Below are 19112 nucleotides of genomic sequence, written 5' to 3'. Positions count from 1 at the left end.
AAAATGAAGTGAATTTCTTACTTCCGTTCTTGGAAACTTAATTGGAGTAAGCTCTTCCTACACTCTGAAATATGTGTGGTTAACTACTCTTATTCACGTTACATGAAAGTTTGAATTGGTTTCTCTGGTGGTTCAGACGGTAAAGCATCTGCCTGCAATCGGGGAGAGCTGGGTTTGATCCCTGGGTTGGAAAGATCCCCTGGAGAAGGGAATGGCAACCCATTCCAGTACCTTTACCTGGAAAATCGCATGGACAGGAGAGCCTGGTAGGCTACAGTCCATGGGGTCACAAAAAAGTTAGACACAACTGAGCAACTTCACTTTCACTTTCAAAGTGTTAATCATAGTTATCATCAATATCAAAGGGCTAATATCAGCAATAATTACAGTTCTTTGTCAAATTTGAAGTATTAATATGTTTATGTTTTTCTTTCTATTGTTTATTTTTTTTAAATAGAGTTGATTTTTAATATTTAGTTATTTTCAGTTGTACAGCAGTGATCTGCATACATTAATCTGGGCAAAAAGTTCATTGGTATACAAATATAGTTATATATGTATAAACCTAATCTCTAGGACAATTTTGTCTTCCCTCCAGAAATATTTTCCAAGATATCAAATTAGTAGCAAGAAGTGAGAGCAATTTTTTTCATTCTTTTTTGACTTTTAGATTTTAAGTAACCATAAAATTCAAGTCTTCTTAATTTTCATTTGAGGATATTGAATTGTCAAATCAGAGTCCATAAGTGATCTAAGAACAAAAACTAAATTATTTCTTGGAACTTATACTATTTTTTATAATATTACATTACTTTACCCCCTGTCAAGCAATCCTTATCCACATAAAATTTTTGTATGATTTGATTAGAAACTTTGAATTTTCTATTCAACTTTAAATGTTTTATTTTTCATTAGAAACCACCATTACCCTATTCCACACTTTCCTCATGGCGCTTTTCACTTTTTTGTTCCTGAAAGTGTAAATCAAAGGATTGAACAAGGGAGTTAGGATGGTATAAAATATGGCTACCATTTTGTCAAAGGAGAAAGAATATGGAGGTCGTACATACATAAATATGCATGGGATAAAGAACAAAACAACAACAGCAATGTGAGATCCACAGGTGGAGAGGGCTTTCTGCTGCCCTTCAGAGCTATGGGTTCTCAGAGACAGCAGGATGACCACATAGGAGACAAGCAACAAGGAGAAGATTAAGATGCAGAAAAACCCACTGTTGGTAGCTACCAAGAGCCCAAAGATGTGAGTGTCAGTGCAGGCCAGCTCCAGCAGCAGGGAAAGTCACACATGAAGTGATTGATGACACTGGGGCCGCAGAAGGGCAGCTGGACAGTGAAAAGAACCTGTATCATGGCATGCAGGAGGCCGCCTGTCCAGGCTACCGCCATCAGGAGGGCGCAGAGTCTGTGGTTCACGATGGAAGAGTAGTGCAGGGGCTTGCAGATGGCCACATAGCGGTCATAGGCCATGGCGCTGAGGACGATCACCTCCACCCCAGCAAAGAAGTGCTCAGCAAAGATCTGGATCATGCAGCCTTTGAAAGAAATGGTTTTCCTCCAAAGGAGAGAGTCCACAATCATCTTTGGGGCAATGGCGGAGGAGAAGCACGCATCCAGGAAGGACAGAAAAGCCAGGAAGAAGTACATGGGGGAGCCCCGGAGTGCTGGGCTGCTACTGATGGTCACCACCATTAGCAAGTTGCCCCCGACAGTTGCAATGTAAATGAACAAAAATACAACAAATATTATTTTCTGCATGGTTGGATTCTGTGAGAGCCCCAGGAAGACAAATTCCATCACAAAGCTTTGGTTTTGCATAATTTCCAGTGAAAAGGTGAAAGCTACCACAGTGAGCATGTAGAATCTACAGAAAGAAACAAGACAAATGTGTCTCAGACCAGTTGGAGGGGTCATCAGTCATCAACAAATTGGTGCATCCATGTGAAAAATTAACTTATGTTCTTGTGCTTGTTTTATCATTGAGAACACAAAGCTAGAAATTTGTTGAAGGTGCTAGGGGGATACCAGGAAGAATTGAAGTACAGATAAATTATTAAATATTTTAAGACAGAGCTTCAATGTAGGAGAAGGATAGGGATCCACCTGTGGGGATAAGAAATAGTTGTTATCTCAACTGCCAGCTCTGGTCATATGTTAATAGTAGTGGTTTCCTGGAGTGAATTGTGAGAAGAGTGCTGAAGCCACATCCATGATCTGAGGAAAGGAAAATTGCAGTTTATTGGTCATGCCTGCCATGTGCATGGATGTGAGAAGCGGGGGGCAGGGGGGTGTTGCAAGCTGTCCATGATTAGGTGACTTCCTTATCTACAGTTAGAAGGAGAAATAAGACAAAACTGAAGAGATGCTTGGATCATGGCTATTCCCTTAGTTATTTCTTTAAAATTCTAAACAGAATTGAGAGCTTAAAATCAACTAATTCATTCTTTTAAAAAGAGAATGATCATTGGGAACACACCTTGCTGAAGACTAAGACATAATAAATTTCCATGTGCTAAGTTGGTTTTCTCTTCACTCATTATTTAAAAACAAGAATAGAAGCTGACAAAAATAAGTAATACCTACTAATGTGTACTGTTACGATGATTAAGCTAAATAATGCAAGGGAGCAGTTCAGAGTTAAGTGGCTAAGAAACATTCCACGTTAGATCTTATTACCCAATTTTACTGGTAGGAAGTCCATGCTTAAAGAGATAGAATTAAAGAAATAACAGATGCTGGCTCTGTATCTTAACCCAGAACCTCTGACTCCAGCATGGAAGTGACTGACTACAGGGAAAGAAGAAGTTTTTGTTTTTGTTTCTGTTTTTTTCCTATCAAGAGCTTCAGAGAAGGACGGGCTTCTCTAGAGTCTGCATTCACTGTAGAGGTTATAACCTTCTGATTTCTGTGTCAAAGTTTGACTGATGCTTCTTGATGAAGGACACAGAGCCAGTGATGTAGAATCAGAAGGTAATGGTCCAATTATTTATAGATGCAAATTGACAATAACCACATAGGTAAGGATTAGAAACAGTACGCTGGCTATAGCCAGAGCCTGAGGCTTCATTAATTGATTGCTAAGTATTTATTCAATGTGGCCCAATCAGATCAAGTATTACTCACCAGTGTGTATCTGTTTCAAATGTATATGACTTACTGTAATGTAGGGAGATTCACATATAACCTCCCTACTCATTTCATACAATTATAATGAGGGTCAGATTGGAAAATGTGAAATTGCTGCTTATGATAAAATACTCTTACTGATTTTACTTGACTCTTCTCCCTCTTAAAAAGCCAGACAGCTTTCCCACAGAAAGGCCAGCTTTGACTTCATTTCTTATATCAGGACACGTTTGAAGAATGACTGTGTCCTTTGCTGTTGTTTAGTCGCTCGGCCGTGTCTGACTCTGTGACCCCAGGACTGTAGCCTGCCTGGCTCTTTTGTCCGTGTGATTTCCCAGACAAGAACCCTGGAGTGGGTTGTCATTTCCTTCTCCAGTGGACCTTCCTGATGCAGGGATCAAACCCACGTCTCCTGCATTGGCAGGCGGATTCTTTACCACTAAACCACCAGGGAAGCCTGATTGTCCTTCCTTGTGCATCTGAGAGGCTCATCAGTCAGGGGCCAGTGAGTATGTGTGTGTGTGTACATATACATACGGCCTATGCTTGCTAAATAGGGAAGTAAAAGAATAATTGGGCTCTCTGAAAGAAGTAAAAGTGAGTTGATTTTTATGAATGACACTGACAGCTAACAAAAATGATTGAAAATATGAATAAAACTAGCACGTATACAGATATACATGCAATATGTCTTTTTACTTACTTTAAAACAAATTGTTTCCAGGATACCAGACATTCGTAAGCAGCACCTCTGCTCTGAACTCCATATTCAGCCGTGCCATCAAGTAAACAAGAACACGAAACAAACCTTGTAAGATCACTGGATCCGTGAATGACTGTATATTAAAAAGTAGAGGCTGTTAATATATGTGGAGCCAATGAAATGAAATAGAGACATCAGTTCCAGAGTCACAGAGACCTAGGTTCAGATTCAAGCTCTTGTGCTAAGTTATATTATGTGATACAAAAAGTTACTTAAAATTCTCTAGAGTTCAGATTCTCTGTAACTGGGTATTTTAGCGACACCTATTGATAAGGTTCTTGGAAGAATCAGATAAGGCAATACTGATATTGATAAAACCATGAATGCAGTAGGATGCACTGGAGAAAGTTGCCGTCAGTGAGAAAACTCCCAGAGCCTTTGACACAGAGCAGAAATGACAGAGCTTTTACTCCTAATTTCTGCTTTCCCATGATCTAGGCTTACAAATGTCTTCACTCATCCTTTTACATGTTCACAAATATAAAATATTTTTATTGGTTGCCACAGTGAAGATATGGTATCATTTAAATGTGCAGCACTTTTAAGTCTTTAATAGCTCCTGAATATAGCTTTATAGTCTTCAGACCCTCATGTGTGCGTGTGTGGGTGCCAAGTTGCTTCAGCTGTGCCCAGCTCTTTGTGACCTTATGGACCGGAGCCCGCCAGGCCCCTCTTGTCCATGGGATTCTCCAGGCAAGAATGTCGGAATGGATTGCTGTGCCCTTCTCCGGAGATCTTCCCAACCCAGGGATCAGACCTGCATCTCTTCTGTCTCCTGGACTGGCCAGGCAGGTTCCTCACCTTTAGCATCACCTAGGAAGCCCAGATCCTCAGGAGCCCACTTCTTTTTCAGGCAGTGTCATTGAACAAAGAACATCAAATAATGCAAACAGTGGAGAGAAAGAGCAAGGCTCTGTATTAATCTAACAAGGAGATCTTAGGCTCTGCATGTCCCTAATCTGTGAAGTTTCTAAGAGAAATACTATTTTAGAATCAAAATGCTCATCAAGCATGAACAAATTAAACGGCTCTTTTTTCAATATAAAAGGAATTTTCAAAATTACTGTGAATACTTAGGCAATGGAGAGGACAGCGTCCTCAGAGCTTATGATCACAAGCTTTATGATTAGAAATCATTTAAAAGGTACTTAAATATGCTGTGCTGTCCTGGATTGACCCCTAGAACGGAAAAGTGATAGAAGGGGAAAAGTTAGTGAAACATGAATAAAATCTTATGCTTCTTTAAGAGTAATACAGCAACATTCATTCCACAGTTTTGACAAATGTGCTACTAGTAATGTTAGATGATAATTATTAGGGGAAAATATCCGAGGACTAGACAGAAACTCTATATTATCTTGGCAACTTTTCAATTAATCTAAAATTATTCCAAAATGAAAAGTTAATTAAAATAATATAACAATTGCTCACTTTCCAATATAAAAAAATCTAGAAGCTACAGATTTATAGTCATGTGTCCCTGAAGAAACCACGAAGCTTCTGAGTCCTTTCCCATAAAATCGAGTGACATTTGTTCACGCTGCTGACCTGTGAGTGTCAAATAAAACAGTTACTATGAACTGCTTTTCAATGTATAATTCAACAGGGAGATGTGTAATGTTGACATAAGCTTTAATTTTAAATAGTATTTAGATGTACAAAGTGCATTGAAGAATTGAATCCATCATAAAAACAAACCAGGTTTCTAAGTCAGGTTTTTAAATAATGATGTCTTCTAAATTGCAACGAAACAGCTTCATTCATATTATCTAATTGGGAAATGTTTTAGCAAATATTTTTAGAGGCATAAAAATCACTGTATTTCTCATATAAGTAACCCCAACCCTAAAAATTATTCTAAAACTGAAATGAAGTGGTATAAGTTTTATGGAAGATGATATTTCATTTATAAAAAAATCAGAAATATCTAAAATGTTGAACAAGATGTTTATGTAATTCAGTCTAATATAAATTTATAACAAAATATGCTATGAATGAAACACTAATTAATAATATAAAGACATACTTAGTGAAGAAGTTTTGCAGCATGTTATATGAAAAATTATAGCAACCCTACTCATCTATACAGACATCCTAATTTAATTTTTAAAATCAAGAAGAGAATGTATGAAGATAGTAGAGACTTTATTTTCAACATGCATTTTGAAATAATTACAAGAAAAATTAACATTAAAAATAAATTTTAAAGCCCACAACATCATATTATTCATCACCTAAGTATTTGTTCAGGAAAAGATGACGTTTGAAGATAATTTTATTACTTCTCCCGTGTAATTAATTTGTACTGGTGGAACAAACATGCTAACATAACATAGAATCTTGTACTAAAAGTATTTACCTGCTGTAAAGAATCCACGGATAGCCAAATCATAGGCCTAGCCCTCCCTATCAATTTTAACTACATATATTTCTCTTGGAAACAGCTTGCTCTGTTCATATTTCTGAGAGAATGTCTCACGGACTTCCCTTTCCTGACAGCTGTATTCTTCAGACGCTGGAGATGCTGAGCAGATTGCTGAGGGCCCTTCACACCGTGAACTGTGGGCTCTGAGCCGTCTCTCGGATCTGGGGCCCTGGAAATTTTGCCTCCTGCCTCTTACTGTTTTTTCCAATTCATTTTGGCAGCAACACTATTCTAGCATTGATCATTCTGAAAATAATATAGAAATCCCTGTGTCTAATTTAAAGCTGACATAGTTATTATACAATAGTTTACATAATAGTGTTATAAAATAAATATACTATTCAAAATTATGTGAGAAATTAGAGATAAGGATATCATTATATGCAGTGTTTTCTATTTTAATATTAAATTAATAGATTAAAAACCCATTCTAATTACCTTCCAAGTTAAATTCCTTGAATCCACTGAATTTTTATCCAACACTGCTATTTGCTTCAACAATAATAGTTTAATTTTTCATCTATCTAAATATATTCTTTTCCTTTACAGCCTGAGAAATGTGTTCTCTTCAGATTTAAGATCTTTTTCTCTCACCTCAACATTGCTCTGCTGATTTCCCTGAAAGTCTCACCTTCTATATTCTCACTATTTGGGGAATTTAGAAAAATAACCTTTCAGTGTCCTTCCTGATGGATGCCTGAGCCTTTTTTCCTTCTGTTGTCCTAGTGATTTAGTTCATATTAAGAGAGAGAAAAAGCCACAACAACTAGCACTAAAGCAGTTAGAAACTTCAGTCATTTAAATATTCTTGAACAACTCTGCAGCAGAAATTTAATGCTATTTATGACATCAAGTGTACGTAGAGAAAATTAAATGAGCAAATTTAAAAACAGAAGCCTGCTCTGTCAGTTGAGTAAGACACTGTTACCCTTCATGTCCTTTCCTGGCCATTCTTTAGTGCTTTTTGTGGGAAATTAACTGCTGCATTATATATGAATAGCTCTCTAAATAAATCACCTTCCTTCTACATTGATATTATGTAGTCCACTTTTTAAATCTAAAACACTAGGATGAGGGGTCTATGAATGATAAATAAAACATATTAAGAAACAATAATTAAATGATAACAAATTAAGAAACAATAATGATAAATGATAACATATCAACAAACAGTAAATAAAATGCTATCGACTAGCTCTAACAAAAATACTCAGATGTTTCATTTTATAGTTATTTGGATTTAACTTGAAGATAAAAAACTGATGATATCTCTAATTTCATTAGAATTGAACAGGAACTTGCAACCCTCCAAAAATGTTTGTATTCAAACAGCTGCTATATATTCAACACTTAAATTATGTCGTCCTATCTAATTAATTCCACATGTATTACTTTATTTGTTTCCAAATCCTTTGGCCTTGTGAACATATAATCTCCATTAAAAATAAACATTCTGAGGGCAAAAAGGTTTATAGAACTGGCCCAAATGTACACAACTAAGGGATAGATCACAGCTTGCCTTGAACTTGAGAGCCTACCCCACAATACCCATAATTTTACAAACTACATTACAATCTAAATTCACCTGTGAATATGCAAAATGTGAATTATAAATCTCACCATGTGTCAGTCTCTTGAAAATTCTCGTAATGGTAGTATGCTTCTCTCTATGGCAAAAAACCCATTCAATAGCTGGTCAAAATGTGAAATATAAAATTTCTAAGTCTTACTTCTACATCTAAGAAAGAGAGATATTGCAATTCTGGTAAATGAGGTAAAGAATTTTCCCTACTGATTCTCAAACACTGTCTTCATGGTCTCAATGAAAACATAAAGAAGCAAAAGTTTCCTCCTTGACCTGTAAGTGGAATTTAAACAGGTTTCCCTGAGAGGTCATGAACCTTAGAATTGGATCTCAGCTCCCCTCAGGGTATGGGAATTTCCCATCATTATAGTTTTCCAAGACACAGTTATTTATGGTTTGACTTGCTCAAGTGTTTGTAAAAATTTTATGACCCCAATCAGTTAGCTTGGTTTTTTTTTTTTTTTTTTGGCTTCTCCTGGGCTGCTTCTATTTGTCGATGCTTTCAATTCCCTTCATGTTCAGAAAGAGAAAACTGTATAAATTAGGACAAAACATAGTCCCTTTGCAGAGGGCGATGAAATGCGTGTTTATTTGCTAAATGCAAAAGATGACTTCTGGGATAAGGCACAGCATCAATCCAGAAAGGCATGTGTTGTGTGGGGACTAGAGCAACAGTCATGCTTACTAAAGAGTAACAGTTTTATGTGTGAATGTTTTTCATGCAAAAACCTATACATTAATCCAAATTCCGCTTTTCTTCTCTCAGTACTCGATATGCCATAATTTTGAAATTAATTAAAAGTACAATTTCCCGATCTTAAATAAATCTTTCTCTTTTAATTTTTTTTTTTTTTTTTAAGAGCAAGATTAACTGTTTACTCTGATGGACTATAGCATTGCAATTGAAGCTGGAGGGAAAACCGGGGCTTAGCTCATGAGGTCCCTGCAGAGAGTCTATACCAATGATGTGCTCCTCTTGTATTCTACTTATTTTTAATGCTTAGTCACACTCCCCAGAATGAAGCACTGTTGAAGTGATTCATCAGAAAGGTAAATATTCGTAATTGCCTAGACTTCATTTGCACATGGTATTAAGGGACAAGTGCTATTAGATTTTCAATGAAATTTTAGATCCTTTTCCTGACATGGAATAGCCATCGGACACAGACCAACCACACTCCTAGAGGGGATATTTTAAAATTACTACTCAACAGCAGGACTCCTGCAATTAATCCTGGAATCCTGGTTCCTACTTCAAAGCACATGTAGCATCTTTTACTTTATTCCAAGTCCTGATTTACTTAATCCTTTATTATTTGCTTCAGCTAGAGGAAGTGAGTAGGATAAGAAATAATATTGTGATAATTGGATGGGGCAGATAATGTAACAGGCATGTTATGGAAATAGGGTAAATTGAGAAAAACCTTACAAATCAGAAAAGAGAGAAGGACATGAGGGGATGATGTAAAGGGGAGTTAGTGACAATATGGCTCTTCCAGAATTTATCCAGTAGTCCATGCTTCCTGACAGATTAAAATTCCATACTGAAAATTAATTAATTAAATTATAGCATTTATATTAAATCTACAAACACAAAGGACTCAAGTCTGGACCATTTCTTCTGTTCTTTAGGATTCTTTATTCATGGGAATATAGCAAAAAATTTACAAGCTAAAGCCTTGTGGTATGTTCTCAGTTCAGTTCAGTTCAGTTGCTCAGTCGTGTCTGACTCTTTGCAACCCCATGAACCGCAGCACGCCAGACCTCCCTGTCCATCTCCAACTCCCGGAGTTTACTCAAAACATATCCAGTGAGTTGGTGATGCCATCCAACCATCTCATTCTCTATCATCCCCTTCTCCTCCTGCCCTCAATCTTTCCCAGCATCAGGGTCTTTTCCAATGAGTCAGCTCTTCGCACCAGGTAGCCAAAATATTGGAGTTTCAGCTTCAACATCAGTCCTTCCAATGGACACTCAGGATTGATTTCCCTTAGGATGAACTCCTTGCAGTCCAAGGAACTCTCAAGAGTCTTCTCCAACATCACAGTTCAGAAGCATCAATTCTTTTGCACTCAGCTTTCTTTATAGTCCAACTTTCACATCCATACATGACCACTGGAAAAACCATAGCCTTAACTAGATGGACCTTTGTGGACAAAGTAGTGTCTCTGGTTTTTCACATGCTGTCTAGGTTGGTCATAACTTTCCTTCCAAGGAGTAAGTGTCTTTTAATTTCATGACTGCAATCACCATCTGCAGTGATTTTGGAGCCCAGAAAAATAAAGTCAGCCATTGTTTCCACTGTTTCCCCATCTATCTGCCATGAAGTGATGGGAGTGGATGCCATGATCTTAGTTTTCTGAATGTTGAGCTTTAAGCCAACTGTTTCATGCTCCTATTTCACTTTCATCAAGAGGTTCTTTAGTTCTTCTTCACTTTCTGCCATAAGGGTGGTGTCATCTGCATATCTGAGGTTATTGATATTTCTCCCAGCAACCTTGATCCCAGCTTGTGCTTCATCCAGGCCAGAGTTTCTCATGATGTACTCTGCATATAAGTTAAACAAGCAGGGTGACAATATACAGCCTTGACGTACTCCTTTTCCTATTTGGAACCAGTCTGTTGTTCCATGTCCAGTTCTAACTGTTGCTTCCTGACCAGCATACAGATTTCTCAAGAGGCAGGTCAGGTGGTCTGGTATTCCCATCTCTTTCAGAATTTTCCACAGTTTATTGTGATTCACACAGTCAAAGCTTTGGCATAGTCAGTCAATAAAGCAGAAATATATGTTTTTCTGGAACTCTCTTGCTTTTTTTGATGATCCAGCAGATGTTGGCAATTTGAACTCTGGTTCCTCGGCCTCTTTAAAACCAGCTTGACCATCTGGACATTCACGGTTCACATATTGCTGAAGCCTGGCTTGAAGAATTTTGAGCATTACTTTGCTAGTGTGTGAGATGAGTGCAATTGTGCGGTAGTTTGAGCATTCTTTGGCATTGCCTTTCTTAGGGATTGGAATGAAAACTGACCTTTTCCAGTCCTGTGGCCACTGCTGAGTTTTTCAAATTTGCTGACATATTGAGTGCAGCACTTTCACAACATCATCTTTTAGGATTTGAAATTGCTCAACTATAATTCCATCACCTCCACTAGCTTTGTTCATAGTTACACTTGCTAAGGCCCATTTGACTTCACATTCCAGAATCAGCTCCCTTATGATTATACAGTGGAAATGAGAAGTAGATTTAAGGGATTAGATCTGATAGAGTGCCCGATGAACTATGGACGGAGGTTCATGACATTGTACAGGAGACAGGGATCAAGACCATCCCCAAGAAAAAGAGATGCAAAAAAGCAAAATGACTGCCTGAGGAGGCCTTACAAATAGCTGTGAAAAGAAGAAAAGTGAAAAGCAAAGGAGAAAAGGAAAGATATTCCCATTTGAATGCAGAGTTCCAAAGAATAGCCAGGAGAGATAAGAAAGCCTTCCTCAGTGATCAATGCAAAGAAATAGAGGAAAACAATAGAATGGGAAAGACTAGAGATCTCTTCAAGAAAATTAGAGATACCAAGGGAACATTCACGCAAAGATGGGCTCAATAAAGGACAGAAATGGTATAAACCTAACAGAAGCAGAAGATATTAAGAAGAGGTGGCAAAACTACACAGAAGAACTGTACAAAAAAGATCTTCACAACCCAGATAATCACGATGGTGTGATCACTCACCCAGAGCCAGACATCCTGGAATGTGGTGTGTTCTAACAACTAGTAAATCTAGTTTTTTATTCTTCCCTTTTTTTCTTCTGTCACCAAATTTATTTAAAGAAAAGCACATATGAATATAATTTTAGAATTGTTATATCAATTTCCATGAAAATATGCTTTGTCATTGGGGCCAGTTTAAGAAATCTATTAGTCATTCAGGTGGAAATACCATGGAAGAATTTGGATTTCCAGGTCTCAACTTCAAAGAATCATTTCTCAAAGAAAGTGTGCCAAGAAAGATGGGATGAAACACTGCTGATGGATTCTGTAAGATGAGAAGTGAGTGATGAAAGTTATGTGGAATAACATAGAGGGCACTGGTGACCCAGAAAAGAGAAGTTTAACTGAAGTGTGGCTGAAAGGGTTTAAAAAGAACAGAAGGAGAGAAAGCGGAGACAAGTGTTAAAGAATCTCTTGTGTTTTGTAAAAAAGAAGAGAGAATGAAATGAAAGAGTAGCTGATAAAGAAAAAGGAATCAATGGGAAATTTTACTTTAAAGATGAAGGGTATAACAGATTTGCTTCTTTGCTGAAGTAAAATGATCAAATAAAAAGTGAAATGTCGATAAAATAGATATAGAAGCTATTTTTAGACCAATGCCCTCACGCAAACAAGAAGGAAATAAGGTCTAGTGTACAATAAAGAGGTTGATTGCTTTGCATAGGAGCATAGATAATGAATGCATTTTTAAGAGTAGGTAAGAAGGTAGCAAATATCTAAATGGCTGCTGGACAATTGGTAGATATAGTTGCAAGAATCTAAAGAAGTTCCCTTCAGATAGCTTACATTTTCAGAATGAAATAGGAAGTAAGCTTATTTAATGTCTCCAAATAAGTTGGATGTTTGCAGTAGTTTTTTGTGTTTTTTTAGGCCAATACTCTTCCTTCAAATTAAAATGTTATCTTATTACTACTTTGTAATGTCTTTGTATCATAAATAGTGCTGAAATTTTCTATTCTTATATATACAGATTAGATTATTTACAATCAATGATCTACAGTAAGTTTCTTTTAAAAAGCAGCAAGACCAAGATAAGTTTCAAACTAAGAGCATTAAAGAACCAAACAAAAAAGGTGAGCAGTGAGCTGAAAAGTAATATGTTTTATGAATAAAGCTACTTCATGTGAAGAAACTAGGGAGCCCTACAGAAGAGAGAAGAGATTTGTGGAATCTAATTGCAGATAATAACTTCAGCATGAATGGTCAGAATGACCTTACCTTTGTAGTAGAAAATGTAAATTCTGAACCTACTCTGATGCTAGAGAATTGCCAAAAATATTATTTAGCTTTAGGGATCTCATTATGAACCTTCTAATTCTCATAATTAAAATAGTAAAAGTGATCATCAGAAAGTTCTCACAGAGATCAACATTTACACACTGTCAGGACTGCAAGAAGATCCAACCAGTCCACCTAAAGGAGATCAGTCCTGGGTGTTCATTGGAAGGACTGATGCTGAGGCTGAAACTCCAATACTTTGGCCACCTGATGCGAAGAGTTGACTCGTTTGAAAAGACCCTGATGCTGGGAAAGATTGAGGCAGGAGGAGAAGGGGACGACAGAGGATGAGATGATTGGATGGCATCACCGACTCAATGGACGAGGGTTTGGGTGAACTCCAGGAGTTGGTGATGGACAGGGAGGCCTGGCGTGCCGCGGTCCATGGGGTCGCAAAGAGTCAGACACAACTGAGCCACTGAACTGAAACTGAGCAGTTTCTTCTTCTTCTTTGACATGAGGCAAGGAAAATAATTATTAGGTGAATCCAGATGTTCAACTTTAAGATATTGTAGGCATCCAGTAAACATTACGCTCTGTTATGATGTAGCAAAAATCAAATGGACGCTCCCTGCCAGGTCAAATGCATGCATTCCAAGTTGCTTCAGTAATGGCCTACTCTTTACGACGCTATGGAGCCCACCAGGCTCCTCTATTCATGGGATTTTCCAGGCAAGAATACTGGAGTAGGTCCCCACGCCTTCCACCAGGGGATCTTCCTGACCCTGGGATTGAACTAGCGTTTCTTATGTCTCCTGCGTTGACAGGCATGTTCTTTACCACTAGCATCATCTGGGAAGCCTATGTGCAAAGATGTTTGATGCCAAATTGCTGAGTCATCCATAAACACATGGAGGGTTTTATTTTTAATTATTATTCTAGTCAAAATTATTCTGATGCCCATAATTCTTTTTGAACTTATAAGTGAAAAACCAACAGATTTCTTGATCAAAAGAAATTTGTTTAATTTTCACATCTTGCATTGCATCAGAAGAAACCTGTGTAATTTTCACATCTCACCTTGCACCACATTCCCTCCTGTCCACTGATTATCCTGACCTTCTTCTATTCAAGCTGGCTTCTACCTTATAAGTTTTTCACAAACTTTTCAGGAGTCCCTTGAAATGCTCTTCTCATGGATGTGTTTAAGGATGATTCTATCTCATCATTTAGGTCTCAGTTTAGAAGTAACCTCTCAGAAAAGCCCCACTGTCCACCTAACTAAAGTTGTCTGGTCACATAGGCACCATTCCATTACAGTTTCTGACAATCTGTTAACACTTCATGACTTTGTTTTCATTTCTATGTATTGTCTCCTGCACTAGAATGCAACCCCCAAGGTAAAAGAGAAGCATCACCTTATTCATGACAGGTGTCCCTTATCGGACACCTCGTACAATGTAACCAAATATTCTTCAGTAAATAAATGAACCTCAAAGTTTTTGAAAATAGCTGATGATAACTAACATGAAATATCTACTGTACACATGTTTTGTGTATAAAAATAAATACTGGCTTAAGTATTGTCTTTGCTTTAAATACTATGACTGATATTGTAACTATTTCTATCATATATACTATGTATTTTTAAAGCTAAGAAAACTATAACAGAATGCTAATTTAGTCTAAGGCATTAGATTTCCCATATGCTAGGTAAGGGAGACTTTTAAAAAGATATCAGTGTCTCTCTGCTGCTGCTGCTGCTGCTAAGTCACTTCAGTCATGTCAAACTCTCTGCAACCCCACAGACGGCAGCCCACCAGGCTCCCCCGTCCCTGGGATTCTCCAGGCAAGAACACTGGAGTGGGCTGCCATTTCCTTCTCCAATGCATGAAAGTGAAAAGCAAAAGTGAAGTCACTCAATCGTGTCCGACTCTTCACGACCCCATGGATTGCAGCCCACCAGGCTCCTCCGTCCATGGGATTTTCCAGGCGAGAGTACTCTCTAGTGACAGACAAAGCAAGATCTGGAGGAAAAGAAATGTCATTTGGATTTTAGAATCCAGCTCTATGATGTAACAGCAAGAAAAATTTTCCCACAGTTAAAGAAAAATTTAGACCTTTACAGAGTTACTTTTTTTCATAAAGGCCATAGCTACAGACACTAGATTCTGAAGTATCTTGACTCCCAGTGTGAGTGATTCTTATTCTGCTTCTCTAAAGGAGAAATAACAGCAGCAGAGAATTTTGGCAGTGCTGTATTCCTTATTAAATAGTAAAGTACTGAGTACAGTACTAATCTGAAATTGTGTTTGCTTCCAAAAGTTTCCAGAAAAGACACTTGGAAACATGCAAACCAGGTAATTCTAACTCCTGTATTGTATATATACATACACACACGCACAGAGACATATATATTCACCTCTACTTTTCAGTATTAATTTGTAATATTAAAAAAACAAGTCACTTTTAAACTTATATTCATTCAAAGACATTTATTAAGCACCTACTAGCTTACTGACAGTGTTCTATCCATAGCATGAAGCAGTAAACATAATCTCTGACCTTACAAGGATTACAAATTTGTTCGAAGGAAAAGATAAAATAAAATCCAAGAAATAATTTTTAAAGTATAGTTTGTGACTTTGATACTAAGGATATAATCAGATGAAGAGTTAAAGAGTAACTTAGAAGAATGGCTAGAGAAAGCCATCAGGGAAAACTTGTCTAAGGAAACAAGAGTTCATCTAAAAGTGGGGGAAAAATGAGATAGAGGCAGAGAAGAAAAACTCTGGGAAAGAGAATTTCAGGTGTAAGCAGAGTAAGAAAAACAAAAGCCCCAAACTGGAAAAGGTTTGAATTACTCATAAGGCAGGATAAGAAAATAGAGAGAAAGAGAAAGTGGCCAGAGCCTTGTGAGAAAGGGAATGGAGCCCAAAATGCACTGGAGAGGTTGGGAATAACAGGATTACAGAATCTTCACCTGATTTGCATGACTAAATGATGCCAGTGACTGCTGTATCCTCAATAGATTGGAATGAATGGGAAGGTAAAGGCACCCTGTATGCAGGTCAGGAAGCAGCAGTTAGAACTCGACATGGAGCAACAGACTGGTTCCAATTGGGAAAGGAGTACATCAAGGCTCTATATAGTCACCCTGCTTATTAATTTATATGCAGAGTACATCAGGAGAAATGCTGGGCTGGATGAAGCACAAGCTGGAATCAAGATTACTGGGAGAAATATCAGTAACCTCAGATATGCAGATGACACGATCCTTATGGCAGAAAGTGAAGAAGAACTAAAGAGCCTCTTGATGAAAGTGAAAGAGGAGAGTGAAAAAGTTGGCTTAAAGCTCAACATTCAGAAAACTAAGATCATGGCATCCACTCCCATCACTTCATGGCAGATAGATGGGGAAACAATGGAAACAATGGCTGACTTTATTTTTCTGGGCTCCAAAATCACTGCAGATGATGATTGCAGTTATGAAATTAAAAGACAGTTTCTCCTTGGAAGGAAAGTTATGACCAACCTATACAGCATGTGAAAAATCAGAGACATTACTTTGCCCACAAAGGTCCGTCTAGTCAAGGCTATGGTTTTTCCAGTGGTCATGTATGAATGTGAAAGTTGGACTATAAAGAAAGCCGAATGCCGAAGAATTGATGCTTTTGAACTGTGGTGTTGGAGAACTGTGGTGTTGGAGAACTCCTTGAATTGCAAGGAGATCCAACCAGTCCATCCTAAAGGACATCAGTCCTGGGTGTTTATTGGAAGGACCGATGTTGAAGCTGAAACTCCAATACTTTGCCCACCTCATGCAGAGAGCTGACTGATTTGAAAAGACCCTGATGCTGGGAAAGATTGAGTGCAGGAGGAGAAGGGGACAACAGAGGATGTTGGATGTTGGATGGCATCACCGACTCGATGGACATGAGTTTGAGTAAACTCCGGGAGTTGGTGATGAACAGGGAGGCCTGGCATGCTGCGATTCACGGGGTTTCAAAGAGTCAGACATGACTGAGCAACTGAACTGAACTGAACTGAACTGAAAGGCACATTGTCCTTGTAAGAAAGAACTCCTCTTGGCATGAGAGCTAATGACCACACAAGGCCCCTTTTTTCATCCACAGTTTCCTCATGGCGTTTTTCACCTCCATGTTCCTCAAGGTGTAGATCAGGGGATTTAACATGGGTGCAACGATGGTGGAGGACACAGCCATTGCCTTGTCTATGGGGTAAGTGACCACAGGCCTCACGTACAAGAAAATACAAGGCGTGAAGAACATGAAGACCACCGTGAGGTGGAAGCCACAGGTGGAGAGGGCTTTACGCCGCCCTTCAGAACTGCAGGACTTCAGGGAGCAGAGAATGGCCACATAAGAGGTGACGAGGATGAAGAAGATGGTAAGTCACATCACCCCACTGTTGAGGATGACTAAGAGGCCCGGGGTGTGGGGGTCCATGCAGGCCAGTTTCAGCAACGGAAACAAATCACACGTGAAATGATCAATGACGTTGGGACCGCAGAAGGGAATTTGATACATGAAGAGAAGCTGCACAGTTGCATGGATAAATGCCCCCACCCATGACCCTCCCAGTAGGAGGCAGCACACAGGAGGCCTCATGGTGGTCTCGTAGTGAAGAGGCTTACAGATGGCCACATAACGGTCATAGGCCATCACAGTGAGAAGGATGATGCCCACTCCCCCAAAGAAGTGCTCAGCGAAGAGCTGGGCCATGCAGGCTTTGCGTGAGATGGCGGTGCTCTCAGAGAGGGAGTCCACGATCAACTTGGGGGCAACGACGGAAGAGTAGGTGACATCCATGACGGACAAGGAGGCAAGGAAAAAATACATGGGTGACCTCAGGCTCTGACTTGTGACCACAGTTACCGCAGTGAGAAGGTTCCCCAAAACGGTGGACACGTACATGATTAGAAACGCAGCAGAGAGTATTTTCCGCAGCTCTGGGTTCTTTGCAATGTCCAAGAGAATGAATTCCGTCACATTGTTGGGGTTCCCCATTTACTGCGGGCTGGTGTAAGCTTATCTCTCTAAGCTGGAAAATCTACAAAAGAGTATTATTCTAAGTTAGTAACTATTACAAATTTGGGATTTTTATTTTTTGGACTCTCTCTCACACCGTCTTGACTTACCTTTTCCTTCAGCCATCAGTACTCCAGCTAGCTGTCAACAATCGTATCCTGATAACACCTTGATCCCTGTCATTACCCCTGTAAAACCTCTAACCAGTGTATCTCTTGCTTTTCTGACACTTGCTGCTTGAGACACTTAGAAGATCCTGGTTCATCACCCTGGGATGTAAACCATGTGGCAATATGGAGAATTAGCATACCTTTAGGAAAGCCTAGGTCACCCGTCGATAGGAGCCAGTGGATAGACGGTAACCAGCCTAGCGCAATCTAGGATTCAGTTTTGCTCCTCCCCTGTTTCACTCTCCCCTCTTCACTACCTTTGTTCTCTTTTCCAAAATGAACTACCTACACACAAGTCCTCTCACCTGCTGCCTTTTAGGACTCTCAAGCCAGGAAGCTGAGCTCAATGTATCACTGGGCATACCTAGTAACCTCAGAACATTTTATTTCATTTCATTTGTTTCATATTCTTATTGATCACTAGGATGCTCTAGTTGAAGAGCCTGCAAAGCAGGTAGGTCATATCCCAAGGCCTCTCCACTTATTAAGAACTATACCCCAATAATTTCTATATCATAACAATCCAGAGAGGCAAATGTATGCTTCCTGTGCTTATCTTATTCAATAATTCTACAGTAAAATTCAATAATTAATTCAATGATGAGACTACAATGAAGAATAAATTTTTATTATAACTATAATCCGATCCTGAAACCATGATTTATAACCTTTAACTAACCTCTTGAGATTCTAATTATTTTGCAAAAATGCTGATTAAAAAAAAAACAAAAGCTTAAATCTCTTTCTTTGCTCTAGGAAGACCCAGATTCAACTTGGCCTGCCTCATCCCAGCAGGCAAGCCTGAGTCAACATAAATCCTTTCTTCCATTTTTTTTTCTTATAAAGGGGTACACCCAGATAAAGCCATAGATTCTAATGAATAATAAAAACATTAACAAAGCAACTAATCTTTTTTGCACTCACTATGTGACGAAAGGTGATCGGTCTGCTATTTGCATTATTACATTTATTTTCATATCACTTGGGAC

At 38.5% G+C, this 19112-nt stretch overlaps 2 pseudogenes; both read right to left on the bottom strand.

Annotated features, from left to right (window-relative positions):
• Positions 1-892: 892 nt before the first annotated feature.
• Positions 893-1836, bottom strand: LOC136174958 (olfactory receptor 4C15-like; annotated as a pseudogene).
• Positions 1837-17002: 15166 nt separating this feature from the next.
• Positions 17003-17932, bottom strand: LOC136175696 (olfactory receptor 4C6-like; annotated as a pseudogene).
• Positions 17933-19112: the final 1180 nt, after the last annotated feature.

The sequence above is a fragment of the Muntiacus reevesi genome, chromosome 9, assembly GCF_963930625.1.
Source record: "Muntiacus reevesi chromosome 9, mMunRee1.1, whole genome shotgun sequence".
NCBI lineage: Eukaryota > Metazoa > Chordata > Mammalia > Artiodactyla > Cervidae > Muntiacus > Muntiacus reevesi.
Note: the sequence above shows the minus strand (reverse complement) of the source record. Positions and strands in the feature narration are given on the sequence as shown.